Raw genomic sequence first — 27,885 nt, forward strand, 5'->3', positions numbered from 1 at the left:
ATTCACATTTATTTTCTTAAAATCTTATACATTGTTTAGATAATCACATAATGAATAGAATGTAAAACAGAGAGATTGAAACACCAGTGCAAAATTACCGTGAGCCACAAGTTCAAGTTTGTAATTCCAAAATAAAAATAAAAATCTGTGAACTGCAAAATGAAATCACGAAAGTGCCAATTTGTAGCTCTGGATTAAACTTCAAGTGTTTGAATGTGTTCCATTTACAAAGATAGTCAGCAGGGCAGTCAGTTAACTACCCCTCATTTTCTGAGAATTCATTTGAAAAATTATTCATAGCTGAGTGCTGCTTCAATTGTGTACAGGGAGACAGATTCTGAATCCCACCAGTGCCACATAGCATGCTCACCATGGTCAGCAACAACAACACAAAAACAAAAACAACAATAAAATTCCAGAACAACAGCAAAATAAGCCCCTTTCCTCTCTCCTACACACCCATCTTCTCACACACATAGATGGTCCTCTAATCCCTGGACATTCTTCCTCTTTGCCTCAAACCTCCAGTCTCTGGTCTGGTCTCACAGACTCGTAGACATTAGGCTGATGACTTCTGAACATGGCCTTGGGCCTTTGATTCACAGACTTGCAGATGTCAGACTTCCACTTTCCAAATATGCTGAACCAGAAGATTCAATCATCGGACCTCGATTTCCAGACTCACCAACTTCGGTCTTGGACCTTTGGGGCTTGTACCATGGTGTTAACACTAGGGCTCAACAATCACTGGAATTTGAACTCCAGTCCTCAAACTCGAAACCTGCACATCTCTCACCTGGGACTTGCCAACCTCATGCCTCCTGTCCCCATGGACCTCTGTTCCCAAGACTTGACAACCTGTGGGAACTCACCTAATTGGAGGGTCACTGGCATTTCTCCTCGTGGCCTGCCAACATTGGTAATTGATCATGGAGATTGCTAGTCTTTGTCCTTTGTATTTACCGACTTGACACCTGTCCAAGAGATCACAGGCTTTCTACCACTGAATGGGCCAACTGCTGCCTCTACGCATCATTTATTATCTCTGACTTCTAACTCACCTCAGGTCTGTCCCTAAACCCTAGCCTGTTCTCCAGCTATCTGTGCTACCTCTAAAACCATCCCTATGAAACTAAAAATGAACTAAGTCAGAGCTACATCCTCAGCAGACATCACAGCTTGACATCATCTTGGCCAAAAGGAGGTGGATAGTTTGGTTGGAAGGTCAGGATAAAGAAGATAAGGGTTGTTCAGCAAGCAGCCTCTTCTGATAATAAACAGTGATCACAGAAACTGGTTAGCTCACCATACTGTGTTGGGAATGGCTGGTGATTGAGCTCAAAAATGACAGATGTGGGAAATTAGCTTGAAAATTCATCAGGTATATTTATCTCTATTGACAAGAATGGAAGATAGGTTCATGAAAGAGAGGAAGAAATACCAATCAAAATTCAGTCTGAGTCAGCCTGAAGGTAAAATAATATTCCATGGGAAAGACAAAGCTCAAAGTACAGTTATTATCAAAGTATGTATACAACATAAAACCTTGGGATTCATCTCCTTACAGCCAGTCACTAAACAATGAAACCCAATAGAACCCATTAAAAAGGAAGACTGTTGAACACCAAATATGCAGAAAAAAAACAATCATGCAAGCAATAAAATTAAGTAAATAACATTCAAAACTTAAGTTGATAGCAGTGAGCCCACAGCCATGGAGCCAGTCATCACTACTGCAGCCGATTCAGAAGCCCGTAGTTACAGGCCACAGCCTCAGTTCAGCTTAGCGATGAGTAAACAATCTGTCCCTCGCCTCTGGCCCCCACACCCTAACCTTTTCCATCTGGACCAGCACTTAAATCATCCAAACCTTGGGTCGTTCCTTGCTCTTGGATCCAAGCCCTGTCACTTTAATGTGCTCTTGGGCATGGCCTCACAGCGTAAGCCCTCCTGTTTTTATCACATACATGTCCAATGTGGCTTTTCAGTTGTTATATTTCACTCATACGAATGTCATTTGAACCAAAGTTATATACTTTCCAGTATAAGTTCTCAGTTGGATATCTGCAGGCTTCAGTTCAGCATCTTTGAAATGACCTTCAAACTCATTTTGTGGAATGACTGAAACAACCGAGACAAGGTCCAAATCTATTTGAATTCATTTGCCATTAACTTCTGATGTAAGCCATATTGCTTGTCTCCTGTTAGTTTTCACATTTTAAATCTCAAGGCTACACAATGTTTCAGTTCTAAATGTTCCTGCATTACCTTCACAATATCAGCAAAGTGCATTTTGGCTGGTGTGGTTCAAGCAGTCAAACTTTGAAGCAAGAAGTCTGATTTTCCACCTATTGCACTTAGTAACACAGGCACTCGTTTCCCATTGGCTATTTCAGTTGCTTCAGAATACTGCTCAATTCATTCAGTATACATCACCCAATTATCTGTTGTACAATCTTTCTATGGAGCCAGCCATTTTCACTTTATTATCGTTATCACTCAGTATGAACTGCTTATGAACCCATGAATCACATCCATTTTCTGCCATCTAAGAAAATTGACCATCTCTGTCCACTTCTGAAGAAACACATGCTGTGTTTTTATTTTAACTCGACTATCTCTCTCTCTCTCGCTTTTCGAAGAAAAAATGAGTTGCACTTCATTTTAAAACTGACTCATCGCCACTGTTACGTTTTGTAACTCCAAAAACTAATACAAAGAGAAACATGTGAACCAGGAAATACGAGTCTACTTCGTTTTACTTTAGTGAGGCACGTGCATATGATGTGGTGGCATAATGGCATATGTATTTGCATTTTCTACTTCTTACATACGTTTTATCCATAATGAATTATGCAAACAATAAAGAATGCTTAATTAAACAATAGACTTATGATATTATGGAAAATTTACTGAAATATTAAATACACAAGACTAGAATTACAGGTCGTTGGTTAAGATTGAAAGGTGAAATATTTAAGGGGACCTTGAGGGGGAATTTCTTCACTCTGAGGCTGGTGTGGGTGTGAATTGAGCTGCCAACGAAAGAGCCGGATGACAGTTCAATTGTAACACTTAAGCAAAGTTTGGATAGGTACATGGAAGGGAGGAGTATGGAGGGCTATGATGCAGGTGTGAGTTGAAAGAACTAGGATGAATATAGCACATAGAAATGCCAAAGGGCCTGTTTCTGTGCTGTAGTGCTCTATGACTCCATAATTCTATAACTTACTGTTAAACATGCTCTACTCTGAATTGAAACTTTCCATACTTCTGGAATAGACACTCCACCAGTAATTCCTCATGCTCACATGGGACATCTGAGTGGGAAGGAGTTGTGTGGCAATTCAAGTTCTGAGTTATAGGAGATGCGACTTACCTGGTAATGTTACTGCTGCTAGAACTCTGAAGCTAAACATTGGGCCTTCTCTCTACCATTTTCTTAGATTATCAAAGAGATGGTCCTAAAGCAATGGAAACTACAATGCACATGCACAGGGCAAAATTGGATTATATTCCTAAGTGGTTGCTTTACAAATTACTTTACAGTTATGAAAGCATTTGTAAGACCATCTAACTATGAGCCAGTCATAATAATACACTTCTTTCCACTGATATGGTCATCTGAAATGCTCTGAACTGTTCACTAAATTGTGTGTTTCATTTACCTGCCATTAGAACAGATATACCATTCCAATTTAAAATGGCACTGGTGAAGCACAGTGACAAATGACTGGTAACAAACAGAACAATAAATTATAAACTATAAAATTACTGTATTAGTCACACTTTTCTTGAATTCACTCTGATACTTCCCTTTTAGAGCTGTGCTTTTGAACCATCTGTATAACCTGGCATTTCTGCAGTGTGAACTGCACTCTTGATGATTTCTGTGTGGTATGTATGGTCCGAATTGAGGTGCTGGGACCAGAACCCTAGAGCAGGAAATGAGCCAATGTCTGGCCGTTGCTGGAGTGATCTTGGAGGAGATTTGATGTGGCAGAATTGAGGCAAAGTGAGTGGAGGTGAGGCAGAGTTGAGGTGGCGGGTCTCAGACCTGGGCCAAAGAGCAAAGAAAGTCCTGAGGATTGAGTGATTTAAGTGCCGCTGCCTTGATTCACCATCCATTCTTCAGGATGCCATCATGTCCAGAAAATGCCAAGAGTATTGCCTCTCCATCCCTAGGAATGGCCTACATTGCCACGGCAGAAGATTAGTGGGGAATTTGCCGGATCATTCATGCAGCTACAAAGTGCAGAACCGTTTCCAATAGCATCCACTACAGTCCCACACACCGTTGATGTGCTGAGAAGCTTCATCTCAAGGACTTGTGGCAATGACAATTTCAGTCATTCCTGAGAACGAACAGAATAAGGCATATTACATCTGCACCATACCAACTAGCTGAAGTTGCTTAGCAGTAAGGTTTGTCCAGTGTCTGAATAATCCACTGTGAACAATGGAGCAATGCTGGCAGAACACACTATGCTAACACTGAATCAGAAGCTTGAAAATTTCCTCCTGCATATCACAATGCAGCAGACTCCACAGCAACAACTCAGCAACTATGCTGTTCCTAGGTCATCCCTTGCATCAAGCTTGGATCTTTTCAAATCTAATCTCAGAAGGCATATGAAAGACAAACATCTGAGAGAAATTGAGGGTTTGTCAAACAAGGAGGTTCAATGCATCTTTCCTGGATAAGCAGTTCTAGTGAGAGACGACAAAGGTGATCAAAACTGTGTACTTGGAAAGATTAAGGACAGAATTGGACCTACTCACCTACAGTGTAGAGTTTGCATCTGATGTCATTCAGAGATGATGTATTGATCAGTTGAGAGTAGAGTGAAGTGTCAGAGAAAGATGCCCAGAGCTGTCAGAACCACTTCCTGCAGTTCTAGAGTGAACTCCTACAACCACCACATCCTAGACTCCAGAACCTGAAATAGTTTCACAGCTACAAGTCTCACCTTCCAAGCAGAGCGACTGCCATTGTCAGGAAAGACATCATCCCACAAGAGTAAGAAATGCACTACAGCATTTTAATCTTCAGGCCCAAATGGGACAACTTAAAATTTACTATGCTGTGGATTTCTATATTGTTATTGTATTATATATTATACTGTGTATATAGTTGAGGTGTATTCTCTAATGCATTGGAGTTTATAGCCAAGCAGGGAAGAGTGTAGTGTATTTCATATTTCAGTAATATTTGAGCAATATAGTAAATATATTGTTTAATTAAGTATTCTTGTTTGCATAATTCATTATGAGTTATATGTAAAAACTACGTGACTGGCATATATTATTATGGTACCATGTCATAAATGCGTGGCTCACTAAAGTAAGACAAAGTAGACACATTTTTCCCAGTTTCCATGTTTTTTTTATTTTGATTAGTTTTTGGAGTTACAAAACATAACACATTTTTCCTAACCTCAGGGGAAAAAGCCTTCTTGCAATGAATGAAAATGTTAGAGATCTCAATAATGAAGTGAAAAATAGCAATATACATTCCACAAATTAAATTCAATTATGTTAATGATACCTGGCACTGAACAGGAAATGGGCAACTTCGAACATTTACTGGCTGGCAAACCAGTGAATCTTGTTGGCTGAACAATTTAAATTTCCTTCCCTTATTACAGCCGAACTCAGACATGGTCATCTGACATTTATTTTGTGATATTACCCTGGCAGATGCCTTTAAATCATTTCTGAGAGAATTAGGCTGAAAGGATTTCATCATCTTTGATGTGCTTTTCTGAAGAATGTTATTTTTTAAGTGCATTTTCATTCATCCTTTGCAGTTTTCCTTTTCCTTGGTATACAAGGTATTAGCATAAAAATGCTGAAAAGTGTTAGTGTGAAATTGCCAGACCTGGTATTTCAGAACATATATTCAGTTTAAAATAAGCTTTTTAATGCTTCTTCTGAAATATTGGAGAAGGATTTCAGTCAAATGAATGAAGTGCCCATTCACACCCTATTGTGAATGTCATACATGCCCTGTTGGTTGTAATGTTAACCCCAGAGCATTTGGCAGGAGGAACAAGAGATAGCAAGTAAAAAGAAAGGAATAGCATCAACATGTTACCAAATGACCACATGAGTGTAAAAAAGGTTTGGGAAAGGCAGCATGCCTTTTCAATAAAATATCATTTTTAGATTTAACAGAGCCTATTTCCCAACCCTTGGGAAGCACAACACATTTGAAGGGTGCCTTGAAGGTTTGAATCCATCAGTGCCAGTGGCTGTCAAGTAGATTCTGGCAATACACCTTCTTGCATCTGGCTTTTTCAAAGCTGGAGCTTGAGATAATTGCAACAGATTCACTTGCAGAATGCCTGTCAGTATCTTTTCCAGCCACAATCCACCTCCCTTTAAAGATTCACACTTCGGCTTTAGGCAGTGCAGGTAGCTTTAATTGGACCTAACCAGTCATACAATCGGCCCCCTATGGGTGCTTCCCTTCAATCTACTGCGCAGTTACAGCAGGCTGGATTTGCACTCAAGAAAATAACTAGGCTGTACAAAGCTAGAATGATGTCTGCACTTCACTCAATGATTGAAGGGTTAATCATGCGTTGAATTCCTGTGCCTGCTCTCTTGGGTTATTGAATTTACATTCCTGCCTTCACTATTTTTGGAAGTGAAGCCTATCTTTATCACTTTTTTATGAAGTTGGGAGTCAAATCTGTCAACACCCCTCCCCCCAGTCCACTGGATTTACATTGTTGTCTGAGAATTTTAGAATGGATATTTCTTTCAGAGTTCCCCTCAGGATATAAACCATCAGATGCAAGGAAGGTGTTCATACTCTTTGTTTTTGCATACAATCTGTTCCACTTCCATTGTGAATGAATTTACAATCCTGACATTCACCTCTTTTGTTAAAACTAAGTGCTTGTTTTTTTCTATTTCTACCATTCTTTCCTCTCCATTATGCAATTGATACTTTGATCTTGATTATCCAATCACCCAATTCAACTTTCTGCAAATGCATCTTTTCAAAATAGATCATCATTACTCTTTGTGTTTCAGGATTCAATTTGACCGTTTTCTTCCTCTGAATACATTTCATGTTAATGTAAATCAGAATTTCATCTATTTTTCTTAACATTGGGATAAGATTTATTGCAATAAATAGCCTTCTCATCTACATTTCAGATTTTCTTAGCATCTGGTGACTGAAGTCCTTGTTCTACTTTGCTTATGGCTTCATAAATCATTAATAAATCCTCAGCCTAATGATTCCAGGCATTCTATAACTATTAGTCAATATCAAGGTCAATATTTCCATTATTTTAAAGAAGTTTAATTATAGTTTGTTTTGAATTTCTAACCAGTGCAGTTGAAACTATTTCAAAAACTCATTTCATAGTTCAAGATTTCCACAAAAAAATATGCATTCATCTTCCATTTAATTCCACGTCCCATTCCCATTCTAATATGTCTATCCATGGCCTCCTCTACTGTCAAGATGAAGCCACACTCAGGTTGGAGGAACAACACCTTATATTCCGTCTGGGTAGCCTCCAACCTGATGGCATGAACATTGATTTCTCTAACTTCCATTATTGCCATCCTCCCCTTCTTACCCCATCCTTATTTATATATTTGTTTGTTTGTTTGTTTGTTTATTTATTCCCCTCTTTTATTTCTTCTTTTCTCTCTGTCCCTCTCACAATCCCTCTCTTAGCTTCACCGCTCCCCCTCCTGTCTTCTCCTATCATTTCGGATCTCCCCCTTCCCCTCCCACTTTGAAATCTCTTACAATCTTTTCTTTCAGTTAGTCCTGACGAAGGGTCTCGGCCCGAAACGTCGACTGTGCTTCTTCCTATTGATGCTGCCTGGCCTGCTGCGTTCCACCAGCATTTTGTGTGTGTTACACATATGGGAATGTTGCCTCTGCAAAATTACAGAAGCCAGTCTTCAGGTAATTTGACTCACTCCTTGTGATATAAAGAAGGAAATTGTTGAGAACACTGGATACAGCAAGGCAATCCATTTGGCCGCAGCAGCCTTTTTCGGATCAACAAAGAAACAAAGCTAATTTTGACTGGGAGACTGGGAGACCGTTTCGCTGAACACCTACGCTCAGTCTGCCAGAGAAAGCAGGATCTCCCAGTGGCCACACATTTTAATTCCACGTCTCATTCCCATTCTGATATGTCTATCCATGGCCTCCTCTACTATCAAGATGAAGCCACACTCAGGTTAGAGGAACAACACCTTATATACCGGCTGGATCGCCTCCAACCTGCTGGCATGAACACTGACTTCTCTAACTTCCGTTAATGCCCCTCCTCCCCTTCTTACCCCATCCCTTATTTATTTATTTATTTGTTTGTTTGTTTGTGTATTTATTTATTCCCTCCCCTTTTTTCTTTCTCCTTTTTTTTCTCTCTGTGCCCCTCTCACAATCACTCCTTGCCTGTTCTCCATCTCCCTCTAGTGCTCACCTCCCCCTTTCTTTCCTAGGCCTCCCGTCCCATGATCCTTTCCCTTCTCCAGCTGTGTCTCCCTTTTGCCAATCACCTTTCCAGCACTTAGCTTCACCCCTTCCTGTCCTGTCTTCTCCTATCATTTTTGATTTTCCCCTCCCCCTCCCACTTTCAAATCTCTTACTATCTTTTCTTTCAGTTAGTCCTGACAAAGGGTCTTGGCCCGAAACGTAGAGTACACGTCTTCCTATAGATGCTACCTGGTCTGCTGCGTTCCAACAGCATTTTGTGTGTGTTGCATGCATCCATCTGTATTTTTAATTCCACGTCCCATCACAATATTTCTAACTTTTTTTAACCACAGCATATTTGAATGTTTAATTGCACCAATGTTCCAAAGAATGCCACAATTACTTTCTTTGCCTTTGCTTTTCTTGGATGAACAATATTTCCATGTTTCTTTTCCACTTCTGATCTTGCATTTTTTCAATTGTTGGACAACAGAATCACTTGAATCTTCTATGTTTACCTGACTCTTAAGTCAGAGGTTCCATATATTTCTCAACAATTAATATTCTATTTTTACTAGCAGAAGTTAGCTTAACTAACATTGTTTAACTGTATTTGGCATTTATTCCATGCCAAAAAACATTTTTTTCTCTCAGTGCAAACCAGAGTAACTGAATTTTGACAAAATGCAGAAAGCTGAAGGCTGAATCACATAATGATCTATGCATAAAAACTCATCTAATGGCACCTGCTTTTGTTTTTGTGATGTCTTCCTTTATGTATCAAAACCTCCATTTAAACAAGAACTGAGTCATGCCAAATCTCTACTGAATATAAAATTCTGAAACAGTGACCATATGATCATTATCAACCATTTACATTGCACCCTCTGCAGAGTTTCAATATATTTGTTATGGATGAGTTGCTTCCGCAGATCAGTATTTATGCAGAATATTGCTTCTGATCTTTACAACACAGTTCATCGTTTCATTTGCAACCAATTCCATCATTTTTCCTCCAATAGTTATCAAGCAAACAGGCATATAATTCATACCTTTTATCTTCTAATAAAATTGCAGAGACATGTTCTGTATTCTGCTCCTTCTGCATGACACAAATTTGTTTGCTCATTTGCTTTGTATCTAAACCATGTCCATAGCAACCTACTCTTTGTTCCCTTCCCATTAAGTACCAGCGAGATTCTCTTCAAAGTTTGCAAATTGTTTTCAGCATTTCTTTTTCAAATTAGCATTTTTTTCTTATTTGCAATAAATTATGTTGCTCTAGATTTAGAATACATCAATTGTCATATACACTATGTTTGATTAGCTACTTTCACATAATGTTATTAACCTTTATTTGGGCATTATGGTTTTAAAATTTGTTGACTTAAAAACATTGCTCACACGTTTTATTATCCCTTTCATTAATCAGACTGAAATAATTATTGGCATGAAAGAACACACTTAAAGATTCAATCTCATTGCTGAGTCCAATACAGTTTATGAAATTTCACCCAATGTTTATGTTTTGGAGAAAGTCACTCCCTGATTAGATTTATAAATAGATTTTTGGCAAACTTATTTTTCCTTTACTCAAGTTTCACCTGTTCTCTTTAATTCTCATTAATTTGTTCTCGGGGGGGGGGGACATTTTACTTCTTTTACTTTGTGCCATCCCTCTTAAATTAAAATTTGTGCCTTTTGCAAGTATTTACGATCAATCTATGATTCAGTCAAACACTTCCTAGTTTCATCTGAATCCCTTTATTGAATATTACATTTAACATTGTGTGCTCAATATTCAGGATTCTGTTGGGGATGCGAGTGGCTGCAGATGCTGGACAATGGAGCAAAAATAAACTGCTGCACAAACTCAGTGGGTGAGGCAGCATCTGTGAAGTTAAATGGATGGCTGGCATTTCAAGCAGAGACCCTGCACCTGGACTAAGTTCCGATGGATGCTAACGCAGAGCCCTGACCTGCTGAATTCCTCCACCAGTTCATTATTTTGCTCCAGTATTCTGTTACTTGGTCCTCACAATACACAAGCATTGTAGTTTATCTTTTCCTGAATAAAATGTACTGGAATCCTGGTTTAATATTTATCAGAATATATCCTACAGTATATCGAGCTCAGCAAGTCAGGCAGCATCGATGGATGCATTTGCCTCGACAGATGCTGCCTGACCTACTGATTTTCTGTTGTAGTTTGTTTTATGTCACAGTATATGGCTATTCTGCATTTACAATTCTTACCAAGTCCATTAGCATATGTAAGAATTATCACAACAAGCACACAAAGTGATAGGCCCTATGAAAAATGGGAGCTTTATAATAATTCTTTAGTTTCAGCTAGGACAATTAGAATTTGAAGCAATTAGTTTAAGATATTTACACAGCAAACACAGCACTTTGAAAAACACAGCTGTCGTATGCCTTTTAATTATTAAAAAATATTTTCTGAAGCCAAATGAAAATGTACAAAGGTATAGAATGTACAGAAATGGTTAAAAAATTCACTTTATTTTAACTTTCAGCTTCCTCTTACCCATATATGATCAATTTCTCACACATCTCTTCCATTCCTTGACCTCTATTTCAGAAATTGAGCATCGGTTAATATCCTGTAAGTTACTGATACCTAAAACAATGGAAGTACTATATCCCATACTCCCAGTTTTACTGTCTGTTTTGCATCTGTTCTTATTTTGTTATATTTCACACAATACATTCAAATCCTATCTCTTTATCCTTGATTTTCCCACCACACCACCCCTACTCCCAATGTGGTTGACTGGGCCTCAAGGTTGGTCATTCAGTTTGCTATAATTATGCTTTCACCTTTCACTCCTCAGAACTAAAAAAAAGGCTATTTTTCCAGTGCACTAACCCTCCCTTCAACAGATGATCTCCTAGAACTTCTGCATCCTGAGCATGTAATAGCCTCCCCTTGTCTTTTGCGATTTTGAAAGGGCCATTTTATTTGTAACTTTTTAGTCCTCTTCTAGCAATCGCACCAAATCGCATGGAATTTTCCCTTGCAAACCAGCCAATGGCTTTTCTTATGTAAGGGGTTTCTTCTTTATGTTACTGTGTATGTTAATCAAAATGGCTTCTTTGTGAAATTTGTATGTTAATCAAAATGGCTTCATTGTTAAGTAAAAGTAGGAATGCTTCTTTGTTATGGTAACTGGTGAGAGAATTCTTTCTCTCGCAGCTTGTTTGGGTTATAATTACTAATAATGAGAATTGTATTCATTTGTTAACCAATTGTATAGATGTTATTCGTTCTTGTGGGTTTGTGAGCTGTTGTTGCGCGGGCTTTTGGAGGAGTTGGAGAGGAGATCGTGAGGAAGGCGGATGAGGTTGGTCCCAGGCGCACAGGTCACGGAGGTCGGAGAAGATCGAATAGTGAACTAAAGACTTCGTTGGTTGAGCTCCAACGATGGTGCACTAATTGACTGAACCCTGATAAGTTCTGGTGCCTTTCCTTTCTTTTCTTTTATATATATTTTATCACTATTAATCACTTAGCTCTAGTAAGATTTATAAAGTGTATTCTGTAAACATACATGGTGTGCGATTTGACATTGTGTGTGCGAGTTTGTACTAGTGTGCATTTCACAGCATCCACGTACGTATATGGGAGGTGCGGTTTGGCAGGTGGACGAATTTTCCCCTAGCCGTACACCAGCCGATCGCGTGAGCGTTACACTTACTTTCTCCCTACCCATTCTCCAAGGTATCTGTAATCTCCTCATAATTTCAACATTCTTACTACAAGAGGCATAGATAGGACAAAAGGGGTCCTGGAAAAGTACATGGAGAGTCCATCCAAGGGAGAAAATAAATTTGACCCAATTTTGGGAATTGAGCTTGGCCAGGTGACAGACCTGCTAATGGGTAAATTTGGGAATAGTGATAACAACTAAAGTAATTATGATTAAGGATAAAGTTGGATCTTGTAGTAAGATATTAAATTGGGAGAAGGCAAATAATTATAGTATAAGACAAGAGATAAAGGGGCATTGATTGCAATGTGTGCATATCAGACATGAGGGAGTTGTTTAAAGATCAATTGCTCAGAATTCAGAATCGGTATATACTAGTGAGGAGTAAGAATAAGGATAGTAAGGTAAGGCATAGTAGACAAAATAAGCTATTCAGCCCATCAAGTCTGCACCACTACTCAAACATGGCTGATTATTTTTCCCTCCCAACTCCATTTTCCTGCCTTCTTCTGCCCTTTCAAATCAAGAATTTATCAAACTCCACCTTAAATATGCCCAATGACTATACCATCGGATTGGACATACCCAGGCATCATCCATAGATGGCAGACTTTGCCATTGAAAGACCGATTAAAATTGTTACTTGTACCTAGCTGGAAGCCTGAGAAGAGTTCATTCATCATATATGTGGGAAAGCACAAATGACTTAGTTCTGAAGCTGTCTGCAGCAAAGAATTCCACAGATTCAACACCTCCAGTCAAAGAAATTCCATCTTATCTCTGTTCTAAGGGGATGCCCTTCTATTCTGAGGCTGTGCATTCAGTTTGTAAATTCTTCCACTTCTGGAAACATCCTCTCCAAGTGAAAAAAAAAGCATTGAGTGAACTGAGAGGTCCTGACTTTAGGGATGGTAACCTCCCCCTCTCCCGGTTTCACCTATCACCTGCCACCTTGTATCGACTTTAGGGATGGTACCCTCCCCCTCTCCCGGTTTCACCTATCACCTGCCACCTTGTATCGACTTTAGGGATGGTACCCTCCCCCTCTCCTGGTTTCACCTATCACCTGCCACCTTGTATCGACTTTAGGGATGGTACCCTCCCCCTCTCCCGGTTTCACCTATCACCTGCCACCTTGTATCGACTTTAGGGATGGTACCCTCCCCCTCTCCTGGTTTCACCTATCACCTGCCACCTTGTATCGACTTTAGGGATGGTACCCTACTTCTCTGTGGACAGGTGCATTTCTCAGTAGTATTTTTGTGGACGTTAGAGAAGATAGCAATTGTTTAACCATTAAATGAGGTTTAATGTTCTAGCTGTTATTTTTTTGCTTTTTATTGTTTGCGTGACTTGTTCTTCTTTTCACATGGTTGATGGTCTTCCTGTATGCTTTGTTTTCCTTAAATGGGTTCTATGGTATTTCATTGCTTTGCAGCTGCCTGCAAGAGGAAGAATCTCAAGATTGTATACTGTATCCATTCTTTGATAATCATAGAATCATAGAAATTTACACCACATTACAGGCCCTTCTGCTCACAATGTTGTGCAGACTATGTAACCTACTCTAGAAACTGCTTAGAATTACCCTACCGCATAGCCCTCTATTTTTCTAAGATCCATGTACTTATCTAAGAGTCTCTTAAAAGACTCTGTTGTATCCTATTGTGTCCAGTATAATAGATGTACTTAGAACTTTAAAAGTGATTCACCATCTGCGGTGCCTGCTTTTTTGATTTAAATCCACATTTGCAAAACCACAGCATGATTGGAAAAAAAATGTGGGAGTCCTCATTTGCAAAATAACTAACAGATAGAGCTGATTGATATTTAATAGAAAATTCTAACAGTATTGTAGTAACTGCAGGATAATAACAATAACAACATCTTGAATTTATATTATATCTTCCACTTAGTAAATATCTCACAAAGAGAAATAAATCTTGCATTTTATAAGTACTCTTTTGATCTGTGCACACAATTTTCTTGATCTTTTTCAAAACTAATCAGCATTATTAGCATCTTTTTGACTGCATCTGATTCAGAGTTATAATTATTTTGTCCTCCTTTACACTTTCATACTCGAAATGACATTAAACAATCTTGAAACTTGAATCAATTTGTCACATTTACACTTATTGTTTCTAAGCAATAGGTGTAATTTCCTGGAAGTTTCTAAACTTCCAGGAAATTCTGCGCTACAACATTTGCAACTGTTGAATTTATCTTTCTGTATGCACAAGGAGTCATGAAGTCACTGAGTGATATAGCACTAAATCAGTGAGCCTGTGCTGACCATAAAACTTTCATATACACTCCCTATGTTAGTCCTATTTTTTTCATTCTCCCTTCATTCCCGTTAATTCTGCTTGGAGTTTGGCAACCAGAAGTGCTTAGCAGGGATCTGTTCGTGGAGCCCTCCTCTTAGTGATTTTTATAAATGACCTGGATGAAGAAGTAGAAAGGTGGGTTAGGAAGTTTGCTGATGACACACAGGTTGGGGGCGTTGTGGATAGTCTGGAAGGAGGTCAAAGGTTACAGTGGGGCATTGATAGGAAGCAGAACTGGGCTGAGAAGTGGCAGATGGACTTCAACCCAGAAGTGGTTCATTTTGATAGGTCAAATTTGAAGTTAGAATATAATATTAATGATATGGCTCTCGGCAATGTGGAGGATCTGAGAGATCTTGGGCTCCGTGCCCATACGATACACAAAGCTGCTGCGTAGGTTGACAGCATTGTGAAGAAGGTGCATGGTGTGTCGGCATTCATCAACCACGGGACAGAGTTCAAGAGCTGTGAGGTAATGTTACCTCTAAATAAGACCTTGGTCAGCCCCGACTCGGAGTACTGTCTTCAGTTCTGGTCACCTCACTACATGAAGGATGTGGATACCATAGAGAGAGTGCAGAGGGGATTTACAAGGATGTTGCCTGGATTGGAGGTGCACCTTATGAGAATAGGTTGAACTTGGCTTTCTCTCCTTGGAGCGATGGAGGATGAGAGTTCTATAAGATGATGAGGGGCATTGATCACACTGATAGCCAGAGGCATTTTCTCTGGGCTGAAATAGGTACCAAGGGGATGTCAGGGTTAAGTTTTTCACACAGAGAGTGCTGGGTGTGTAGTACACACTGCTGGTGGCAGTGGTGGAAGCAGATACAATAGGGTAATACAGTCCTTGAAGAGCATCTTAGGTACATGGAGCTTAGAAAAAAATGTGCTAGGGAAATTCTAGGCAGTTTCTAGAGTAAGTTACATGGTCAGCACAACATTGTGGGCAGAAGGGCCTTTAATGTGCAGTAGATTTCTATGCTCTATGTTAATTCTTGTCTGCACTCCTCCCACACTCAGTCTGCTTAAATACTGTCACTGACCTACACAATGGGGACAATTTACAGTAGCCAAAGAACCTATAAATCTCCACATCTTTTTAGATGTGTGATGAAACCAGAGCATGAAGAAGAAATACATTGCAGAGAAAAAAAAATGCAAATCTTACTCAAATGACACCTTAATTCAGGATTAAACTCTGGTCCCTGGCAATTCAAGTCAATGGTTCTATTTGCTGTTCTGCTTAAAGAATGAGAATGTGGCAGATGATGACGAGAACACGCAACTATAGATAGGTTATCAGAATGGGCAAGTAAATGGCAGGTGCAGTTTAAAACAGAGAATATTTTGAGAAGATGAAATATGAAAGATCTAGGAGGGGATTTCCTTGGTTTTTGACCTTGGCAGGCAATAGTACATTGCTAGCAGGTATGAAGAACTGTAAGTAATACTTGGAAGAGGTCAGAAGAAACAGTAGAATTAAAAATATGACAGGGCAGGAGGAGGTTAGAAAGATAGGGAGAAGCAAAGCCCCTGAAGAATTTGAAAATAGAAATGAAGACTTTAAGGTCAATTCTAATATTTCTTTGGGAACTACGGTAGGTTGCTGGAGTGGTGTAGAAGCTGTATAAATATTTCATCTTTATATTGCACAGCTTAATCTGAGATTCAATGTATGTCTTCTTTAGCTATAAATCTGTTTTAAGCTTTTCTCTATAATGCCTTGAACAGAATTACTGGATTTTCTAATCTACATAGTCACTGCACTTACACATTATATGCTTACATGCACTGCACTTATTCTGTGGCTGCAAATACATTCATACCATATTCTTCATTTTGTTTTCTTTTCATTACCTCCATATATGGCATGATCAGCCTCGGAGGCATTCAAATATTACTTCTTTATTGTATCTCCGTACATGTGATAATAAGAAGCTATATCAATACCAGTACCCTATTAGCTTGTGTAACATACGTGATTTGTCAGGTCAGAATGACAACTTAACTGTTTCTGATCTTGTGGCATGCGTAAACACTAAGAATGCCTGCTGATAGTTGGATTCTTTGTTTGGGCTTTTCCTTATCTATAAACATTAACGTACTTTATAAGCCCAAAAATGTTATGTGCTTCAGAAAAATGTGAAGTGACCATTAAAATGTCTAATTGATTATTGGTACTATGTTAATGCGCACATGATGTGTGTTTGATGTAAACAGTCTGAGTTCATGCAAGGACAAAAGAATTGTCTGTCCTGTGGTTACTTTGCGCTTGTGGAAGCTGTGTATATATTGACCGGCTTTTTGAGGTTTTCTTTGGACTTCAACCAGGACCTGGATCAAGATCAATGCCTGGAGGCCAGTGTTACCTTCATGAGTCAGAGATCAAAGCTCCCCAAGTGACAAAAATTCAGTGGTAACTAAGAATCGTGAGCCTAGATATCTTTGTGACTTGTTATGTAGTATTTTGTGTGGTTTATTGGTTCTGCATGTTTTTATTGTATTAAATTAGGCTTAAGTTACTTTGTTGTTCTAAGTTTAATTATTTTTGAAGTATACAACTCTGAAATTCTGCTTCTCAAGATAGCCAGAAAACCAAGAAAGAAAAGAAAAGCAGCACAATGATCAAACCCCAAATCCCTCCTACTTGCATAAAAAATTAACAGAAACGTGATGGACATATCAACCCCAAATCCCTCTCTCCAGCAAACAAAAGAGTAATAAAGAAAGGTAAAGAACACAGCATATAAAAAATGATAACACTTGTTAGGGTTAATGTTAGGGTTAATTCGAGACTGCCATTACAGGTCAGGAGTGGCTCACGTAATGAGAGGGAGGGGGGAGCGAAACTGGGGACCCCGCTACATCGAAACTACCAGTGTCACGCGATTCAGTAAACAAAAGAAACAGGTAACTCGTGAGCATATGGCTGCGGGCCAATAAGATGGACACAAGTGCCCGATATTACCTAATATGTAGCGGGGGGTTGTGCTGGGGGGAAAAGGGATATAAATAAGAGCAGATTGTAAGGGGAAGTCGGAACGCGCCTTCTCCAGCGACTCCGTCGATTCGCTGTGCCAGTTACGTATTCTGCAATAAACCCAAGTTTTGTAATATTCCGGTGTTGGTTGTCTCTCTTCCTAAACGAACACAGGGCAGAATTTCAAGCCCAACACACTGAAAAACAAATTTTTAGCTCAGCTCTAATTTCAGCTAGGTACATGCTACATAGAAGAGACTTCCCTTCATTCTTCCTCTTATTACATATTTTTGCTACATAGAAGGAAATATGGCCCCCTTCCCCAATTTACTTTCATTCACTGCTGTCTCGCACACATCCAATTAACACTCCACAAATCTTCCCAATTCTGATAAGTGAAACTATATCGTACAGACAATATTTCTACTTTATATAGGCTGTATATTTATCATATCGTTCCTGCTTTTACTATATGTTAGAGTTATTTTAGGGTTTATGTGTTATGTGGTATGATTTTCTAGGTTATTTTTTGGGTCTGAGAACACTCAGAAATTTTTCCCATATAAATTAATGCTAATTGCTTCTTTGCTTTATGACATTTCAGCTTACAAATGGTTTCATAGGTATGCTCTACCTTCGGATAGCGGGGGAAACCTGTATTAGTTAAATTGGTGCATGATATTGTCCTGGATTTTCAGGGAAATAAGATTATGGACATTTGCAACACAAAGCAACTTTGGGATTACAGTGCTTTGGAAGTTCTGAAGCTGCTGTTATTTATTTGTGCAGTTTATGGATTTCAGTATTAGAGCACAGAGTTAAGGTAATTCTCCTATATTTACACTGGGGAATATACCAGAACAAAATATGTCTGATTACAAATGCACAAGGACAAGGGAATACATACTTTTTTTAAACTTTATTTGGCTTTTGCTTACATTCTTTTTGGGGATTTAAGAGTTTGGTTGAGACTTCATCATGTATCAGTAATTTAAAAATGTATCTATCTTTTTCTGAATATTCGGTATATTTAGGAATATTCAATTTATTGACAGCTGGGGAAGCTGGGCCCAGAAATTATTTATTTTATAGGAAAGTCTTTTTTGTGTGTTCTCCCTCCAATTCACTCCTGGTGACCATATAAGACCTTGTACTTGACATGGAGTTGATGTTAGTGGTACGTGTGGACATCCTGGAATGTTAAAGGCAAGTAGGAACTGGTGGGAAAGATAACTCATTAGTTAAGATATAGCTAGAATAATATATAAGGTAAATGTATTTTGGTTATACACACCAGATGCTGAAGGAACTCAGGATCAGGCAGCATCCGTGAAGGGAAATGGACAGTCAATAGTTCAGGTTGAGACCCTTCATCAGGACTATCTAATATCAGAATATATGTTGGTTACATTGACTTAAAAATCTAAAGTGGAAAGAAGTAAATTCCTGCGCTCTTACAAATCGCACGCACACTGGCACACACATATATGTATAAGTACGTTTGTATGTATATACATTTATATGAAATGATCCTTTTCCTCCTGAGCAACATGATAATGGATATAATGCAATTTTGATCAGATTTGTTTTATTGGTAAAACAATACATGAATTTCCATCCCTTCCCCCAAATGCCTCAATTTGAAATAGCTTAATCTGCATGTTGTTCATTCTGGTTTCTCATACTTTTCTCCAGAGTCACTACCTGACTGTCTCAGTGATTCAGTTAAATCAGAATCTGTATACTCTGTATGTGAATGATTGACTTCTTAGCTTCTCCAAAGATTTCTAACACTTAAAATGAACAAATCAATTACTCTCAACTTGCCTGAATGAGGAACAGATCTAGACGTTATCAGAAAGTCAATGCCATTTAGTCTGTTTGATAGGCACCCCATCCATTATCTTAAATATTCATCACCTTCATCATCAATTGAGCTGTTACAATTGGGCACTGTGCTCTTGCAATTTGCCACAGTTTCTTTGACGACATGTCCAGAACCTACCATCTGTTCCTAGAGGAAGGACAGAAGCATCATGAGTGTGAAAATAACACTACCTGAAGGTCCCCTTGATGATATTGAGTGTACCCTTTCTAAAGTGTAACCTATCTAAGAATAATTTACCTTAAGTCCAATAGTTACACATGTTTATCAGTAACCATACTTTAGGGAGATTATCCTATATCAACCTATAATGCAAAGGCTAATATATTGAATTGCTTTAGTCTCTTTTCTGAAGCAGTTTGCCTGTCAATATTCACTTTTTCTCCTCTCGCAACCAAGGAGGGGATACTTCCTGCTAATGCAGCAGATTAAGCACAGTTATTTTATTTTATGTGAAACACATTTATTTTGAGGAGTAAATTTTAACAGAGATTATAATTCTACCAATAGATTCTAACCACAAGTACAGTTCTTACAAACTGCTATCTCATATTGATTGGTTGCAGATGAATATGTTGTCCACCACAAAAAGATCCTTCTTGGGCCAAGGCTAAGGAGTAGACTCTACGTCTGTAACTCACCCCACCCTTTCTACCTTCTAGTAGTTATATCTTTATTGTTGCCGGTGGTCTTGTGACAATCTCATCTGCATGTGATGGCTTCACAACTTGTTTGATTAGGTCAGATGGCAGGAGTAGACAATGTTGTTTCTTCTGATCAGGTTGCAGCATCAGTTAACAATAGGCTTGCTGAGCCTGGATAGCACTGCTTCTCAAGAGGATGGCTAAATAGTTCCAGTTGAAGGTGAACAATCAACAGCTTCAACCTTGAAAAGCTGTTTAGAAAAGAGCCTCCTAGCCCTGAGAGTGTTACCTTCAGGAAGGACTACAGAAGTGTGAAGGCATTCATTCAGCAATAAAGGAACAGGTTCTTCCCTCTGCCGTCCGATTTCTAAATTGAGATGGAACCCATGAACATTACCTCACTACTTATTTCTAATTACTGTTTTTGCACTACTTTCCTTAATTATACAAACTTACTCTAATTCATTTTTCTATATTTATCACATATTGCATTGTGCTGCTGCCGCAAGTTAACACATTTCACAACATATGCTGATGATATTAAACCTGATCCTGATTCTGTTCAGTGAAGGTTTATCACACTCCACCAAATCATTTCACTTCATAACTTTTAAAGAGATTACAGGTTTTCCATCGTCATGGAGTCTAAATCCTAGAACTCCATACTCAACAGCATCAAGGAGTTTTTCACATGAGAGGCTTCACATTTCCTTATAACTTAGGATGCCATTCAGCCCATTGAGTCCCTATGTCAGCTTGCAGAGCAACCACGTTAATCTCATTCCCTCACTTATTTCTCTGCAACCTATTCTCTCTCATATACACATTAATTTTCATCTTATTTTTCTATCACCTATATACAAAGGGTAATTTATAGCAGCCCATTAACCTTAGTGATGTGGGAAAAAATGCAAAGTCCAGGGGAAACTCAGATGATCAAAAGGACAATGTGTAAACTCAATAGACAGTGCTAAAGGATCAAGTCCTGGTTACTGGAGCTGTAAGGTGGCTGTGCTCCCTGTTATCCCATTACACCCTCCAGCTCAATACATCTCCACATTTCCCGAAGATATCTCATCGTGACCTTTGAGGGGAAAACTAGTAAAGGCATCAGCATTACTTGTAATTTGGCTCAACACCCAAAAAATAATTGTAAAAAAATATTGCCAACCTAAGATGACATTTTGCAAGAGCTTATATATCAATTTAACTTCATAATTAGCTGATAGTCAAAGCTGTCTACAATTTTTACATGTAGTAGGTTTAAGAGCATTGGAAAATGCTAAAATCAAGCAAAAGTACAACTTTGTAAAAACCAAAAATGCAATGTCTCTTCAGTGAGGACAGATAGAGTGTACAGCTGGCTCACAATGCCAGGGATATGGAGTCAGTCCTGGCCTTGGGTGTTGTCTGTGGGAAGCTTGTGTTTTTAACTTGTTAATAAGTAAATTTCCATCAGGCACTCCCATTTGTATCTTCATCCCCAAGCGGCTTAGAAGTTCTCTTCATTGTATATTCATTAAAAGGAGAAGTGAAAGAGACTAAGAGGAGCAGTGAGAAAGCTGAGGGAAAAGAAGAGAAAGTGAGGGTGATGTGGGCATAACATGAGCAACGGAAACAGATGGGAAGTAGTGAAATGTGCAGGATGGGAGGAAAGAGAATGAATGAGGAAGAAAGGCGTGGAATAAAAAGAAGATGGAGGGAGATGAGAAACAGATAAAAGGTGAAAGGGATTACATTGAGGCTGAGAAGGAAGTGGTGAGGGAAACCAGAGTTGTTGATTTCTTCAGTTTGTTAATGTCACAAAGTCATAATGCTGAAAATCCAACCACAGTGTAATTCGAAGCTATGACTTGTTTTGCAGTTAACTGTTGATATTTGCAAGTGCATTTCATTACATAAGAGATTCATAGATATTTTGCCCATTTCACAAGCTAGATTTAAATATAAGTAAATGGATCTAAAAGCAAACATTATGATATTAGTATTTCCCAGAGAGCCAACAATAAACTGTTGTAACCTTATCTATCTCCACAAGGTTACTCCTTGATTAAAAGACACCAGCAGAAGAGTATGACTGAATTAAAATTAAGACAAATCAAAAAAGAAAAAAAAAGGCTTGGAGAAACTGAGGGAGAAACAAGGAACATGTTAAATAATCTGAAAATCCTTATACATAATTCAGATCCTTCAACACTGTCACCTCTGATTTTGAGGATGTGCATTGATGCACATTACATGTGAAAAATGAGACATAGCTGTTTCAGCTGAGTTGAATGGTTGAAATTACATTATAAACAGTAACAGTGAAAGACCAATTGCTTATCATTATCATCAGAGATCTCTGAAATGATAACATGTTATTTTTTTTCTTTTCTGCATATGGTACTTCAGATGCACAATTTGATATGGTTGGGAGCAAATAGTAATGATTTAGGCCATTGGTTCAAATAAAATCACACACAAGGACATAGTTCATGAATGTCATCTGAACTCTAATAATAATAAGTAGTCTCTTTACTTCTTTCTATCCTTAATGTTTATTTAAATTTTTTAACATTGCAACATAGCTGGTTGTGGAATCTTGTTGCTTAAGATAAGATGAACTTTTCTTTTAAATCTTTAGCTGTAAATATTACTATTCGGGTAGCAAAGGGAGAAATAAGTAACAACCAAGAGCAAGTAAATTCTCATTACTGAGAGAAGTTTGTGAAGATAGATTACTTGTGCAAAATATCCATTCTCACCTTTTTAGAAAAAGTGGATTATCTAAACCAGCAGAATGCAGAAACAAATGCCTACAGGATAAATTGTCCCTTCTTAAAGGGAAGGTAAGTAATTCTTTGCAATAGTCCAAAATATTAGTTTGCATTGGTACAGAAGGTTAGACGTTAGGATTATTTTTGAAAACACTCAACCAAAGAACAATTGCTGGAAAAAACATGGGAAATTTTCTGCAGTGTTGATGTGATCCATTTATTTCTAGCTTTATATTTATTATTTCAGAATTGTATTGGTGAGCAGTTGTGAATTGTGTATTAAAATGAATGGTCTGATATATAGATTGCTTTAGTGATCATATCAGGGTGGAATAACACACACTGGGAATTTGACCAAATGTTTCAGTGTAGCCTTCCCTTCAGAGTGGTTGATTCATGACCACCTTTACTAAAATTATCTGGAGCTTTCAGATGCAATTTATAACAATCATTGAACAGTAATGGTATAATTACAAGCATTTTGTACTGTTTCCTTCCCTAAGAATTAAACAGACAATCAAATGATGTTGGAAGATCTGACTGGGCGATTTCAGAAGTCATAACACACTGCTGAAATGCATTCTAAGGTCTGAAATAAAACTGTTGGCTTTCTTTTGGGTGTGAGTAGATGGAGACCACAAGAAAGGAGACAAAAATATGCCAATGAGGAAATAGTCTACACCAAGAGAGACTTCAAACTTACCAGATCTAATGTGGATGAGTCTGATAAACAATCTGCTAAGTGTTGGCATTTAAACTGTGGGTTAAAAAGTTTTTGCTCTGCTGTGGAATAAGCCGATAAAGTCCACGATTCTCTGGGTATCTTCCTAATGAACTGTCTATTGACGCGACCTGCTCACTTCAGTTGCTGGGTATGGGTTGCAAAGCAGCATGCTCACGTCATTCTGAGAGGACCAGCTTCAACTGATGCTGGTTTCTGGGACAGCTGCAGCTTTTCCCCAAGCACACATGAACATAGAAGGAGCACAAATAGGTCAGATGCCCCTAAGGCATGCCTTCTCTTTTAATATGATCACAACTGATCTACCTGTGGTAAACTATGTATACCTGTCTGGACACACCCCTCTGCTGACTGCTCCTGTGGCTCCTCCCACAGACCCCTGTATAAAGGCGGTTGGGGCGCTGCTCCTCCCTCAGTCTCCGAGATGTCGTGCTCCCTTTTTGCTGTTAATAAAAGCCTATCATCCGCTTCCAGTCTCCGAGAGTTATTGATGGTGCATCAATTTTATTAACAGCAATTTTAAAACATGGAGAACATTTAACGACCTGACAGATTGGATCTCGACCCTCAATCCCAGGAACTCTGGCTAGCATGCTTCGAATCGTGCCTGGAGGAGATTCACGTGACCGATCCTGCCACGATGCACAGGGTTCTCCTCTTCAGAATCAGTCCAAGGGTCTACTCCATGATCAGGGACCAAACGGACTACCAGGGTGCGATGGATGCCCTCAAAAGACAATACCGGCAGCCGGTTAACACCGTCTACGCAAGACATCGCTTAGTGACATGGCAGCAGCGGGCCGGAGAGTCGAGCGCTGAGTTTGCCCGGGCCCTACAGACACTCGTGCGGGCCTGCGACTGCAGGGGGCTGACGGTGGAACAGCATGCGGAGCTGCTAGTAAGAGACGCCTTCGTTACAGGGATCAGGTCAGAGTACGCGAGCCAGTGGCTGCTGGAACACGCCGATCTTACCTTACATTCAGCGATCGAGCTGGCCGACATGCTGGAGGCCGCTTTACACGATGCTGACGCTGTCCAGGCGCGCGATCTCCCGCTGGTCTCATGGACACCGCAGACCCCGCAACCCACCGGTGAATCGACCACGGTTGCTGCCAGTCACGAGTCAGTGAAATCCCCGCCACCTGCCGGTGAATCAACCACGGCTGCGGCCAGTCGCAAGTCCGCGCAGTGTTATTTCTGCGGACTCGAAAAGCACCCCCGAAAATGCTACCCGGCCCGAGAAGCTACCTGCTCCAGCTGCAGAAAGAAGAGCCACTTCACCATGGCCTGTAAGTCCAAACCATGAGCGGGGTCGAGCAGCACCACCTGCGAGGCATGGCAGTCGCCATCTTGCCTTCCTACCATGTGCGAGGCATGGGAGTCGCCATCTTGCCTCCTCGCCGCGTGCGAGGCATCGGGGCGGCCATCTTTGTCGGCGCCACCTCGCCCCGCCTCCGACCCATGGGTGCTTACCGGGCACCAAGACGGTGATTCAACTCTGGCCTCTGTAACCCTCGACCAAAGCGCTCCACACCAGCTCGCAAAGTCAATGATGGACATCCTGGTGGAGGGGCACAGGACTAGCTGCCTGTTTGACATGGGCAGCACTGAGAGTTTTATTCACCCGGACACGGTGCAACGCTGCGGACTTGTGATACGGCCGGTAAGCCAGAGGGTCACCATGGCTTCTGGATCACATTCCACAGACATCCGGGTGGGTTGTGTAGCGACACTGGTGGTGCAGGGCACAGAATATCGGAACTTTGCGCTACTGATCATGCCTCAACTGTGTGCCCCTGTACTATTGGGGCTGGATTTCCAAGGCCAGCTGAAAAGTGTGAGAATGCAGTATGACAGGCCCCTCCCACCACTCACTGTCAGAAATCCTCAGTTCTGTGGGACTTCGTCACATACCCAGCTACTGACCACACACATACACACCAACCCGCACATCCCACCCAGCACCATGCCAACAGCCGCGCTACAGACACCACTTGCAGCCTCTCCACCCTCAAAATCCCTCCCCCACCGCTATTCGCCAACCTGACCCCCGACTGTAAACCTGTGGCAACAAAAACAAGAGGTACAGCGTGGGGGACAGGGCCTTCATTCAGTCGGAGGTGCAGCGGCTACTCAGGGAGGGGATCATTGAGCCAAGCACAAGTCCTTGGAGGGCCCAGGTGGTTGTTGTTCGGACCGGGCAGAAATATAGGATGGTTGTGGACTATAGACAGACCATCAATAGGTTCACGCAGCTTGACACGTACCCCCTACCACGCATCACGGATATGGTCAATCAGATAGCTCAGTACAAGGTGTACTTGACCATAGACCTAAAATCCAACCTCCAATGATTTTTCCAAGTGGCCGAAGCTCTGAACCTTATTTATAACAGGGACAAGTGTGTGTTCGGAACCACCCAACTTGCTATCCTTGCGTATGTCGTGGAAAATGGGGTCATTGGCCCTGATCCCGACCGTATGCGCCCCCTGTTAGAACTCCCTCTTCCCACCACTCTCAAAGCCCTCAGACGGTGCCTGGGTTTTTTTTCCTATTACGCCCAATGGGTCCCCCATTACACAGACAAGGCCCGCCCCCTGGTCAAGTCTACCACATTTCCCCTCTCAGCCGAGGCCCGTGCGGCCTTCAGCCACATTAAAGGGGATATTGCCAAAGCAACGATGCATTCGGTGGACGAGACCATTCCCTTCCAAGTAGAGAGTGACGCCTCCGACTTCGCACTGGCTGCTACACTCAATCAGGCAGGCAGGCCAGTAGCATTCTTCTCTCGTACCCTTCAAGGCCTTGAAATTCGGCACTCCGCGGTGGAGAAAGAAGCCCAGGCCATAGTGGAAGCTATTAGGCACTGGAGGCACTAACTCGCCGGCAAAAGGTTCACCTTGCTGACCAACCAGCACTCAGTTGCATTCATGTTTAGCAACCAACAGCGGGGCAAAATCAAAAATGATAAAATTTTGAGGTGGAGAATGGAACTCTCCACCTACAACTATGATATCCTGTACCAGCCTGGAAGGCTCAATGAGCCCCCTGATGCCCTATCCCGGGGAGCGTGTGCCAGCGCGCAGCTTGACTGGCTATACGCCCTCCATACAGATCTTTGCCACCCGGGGGTCACCTGATTTTACCATTTTGTGAAAGCCCGGAACCTGCCGTACTCCCTTGAGGACATCAGGACGGTGACCAGGGACTGCCAAGTCTGCGCTGAGTGCAAACCGCACTTCTACCGTCCTGAAAAGGCACAACTTATCAAGGCCTCCTGCCCCTTTGAGTGACTGAGTGTCGACTTTAAGGGCCCCCTTCCCTCCAACGACCGCAATGTGTACTTTCTTAACATAATCGACAAGTACTCGCGGTTCCCCTTTGCCATCCCCTGCCCCGATACCACAGCCATGTCCGTCATAAAAGCCCTGCGCCAGCTCTTCACTCTGTTTGGATAGCCCTGCTATATCCACAGTGATAGAGGGTCCTCATTTATGAGTGACGAGTTGCGCCAATACCTGCTGGCTAGGGGTATTGCTACTAGTAGGACCACGAGCTATAATCCTTGGGGGAATGGACAGGTGGAGAGGGAGAATGTCACGGTGTAGAAGGCCACACTCTTAGCCCTTAGGTCAAAGGGATTGCCGGTCTCCCTCTGGCAGGAGGTCCTCCCCGAGGCACTCCACTCTATCCGCACCCTGTTATGTACGTCCACCAATGCCACCCGCCATGAGCGACTCTTTTCTTTTCCCAGGAAGTCTGCCACTGGGACCACCCTACTGGCTTGGCTGATGTCCCCAGGGCCAGTGCTGCTCCGGAAACATGCGAGGAGCAATAAATACTCCCTGATGGTCGAGAGGATTCGCCTACTTCATGCAAACCCCCAGTATGCCTACGTGGTTTTACCTGATGGGTGGGAGGACACGGTCTCCGCCCGCGACCTGGCACCCGCAGGAGCACCAGGCCCGTACCCCGAACACTGCACGGTGACTATGAACCCCGTACCCACTGATGTATATACCCACGAGGCACCGTGCATGCCAAGCCCTACACAGACTCCTCACGACACTCCCATAACGGGCACCATGTACACGCATGAGGGGTTACTGATGCCTAAAGGGCTGGCACCTCAAGTCAGGCCGGAGCCAGCACAACCACCGTCACCTGTGCAATCACCACCAGTGCTATGTAGATCTCAGCGACAGACTCGACCGCCTGATAGACTTGACCTGTAAATATACTTGTAAGAACCTTCGCCCTGTGGGGACTCTCTTTTAAAACAAAGGAGTTATTGATGCACCATCAATAACTCTCGGAGACCGGAAGCGAACGATAGGCTTTTATTAACAGCAA

This window comes from Hemitrygon akajei, chromosome 13 (assembly GCF_048418815.1).
Source record: "Hemitrygon akajei chromosome 13, sHemAka1.3, whole genome shotgun sequence".
Classification (NCBI taxonomy): Eukaryota; Metazoa; Chordata; class Chondrichthyes; order Myliobatiformes; family Dasyatidae; genus Hemitrygon; species Hemitrygon akajei.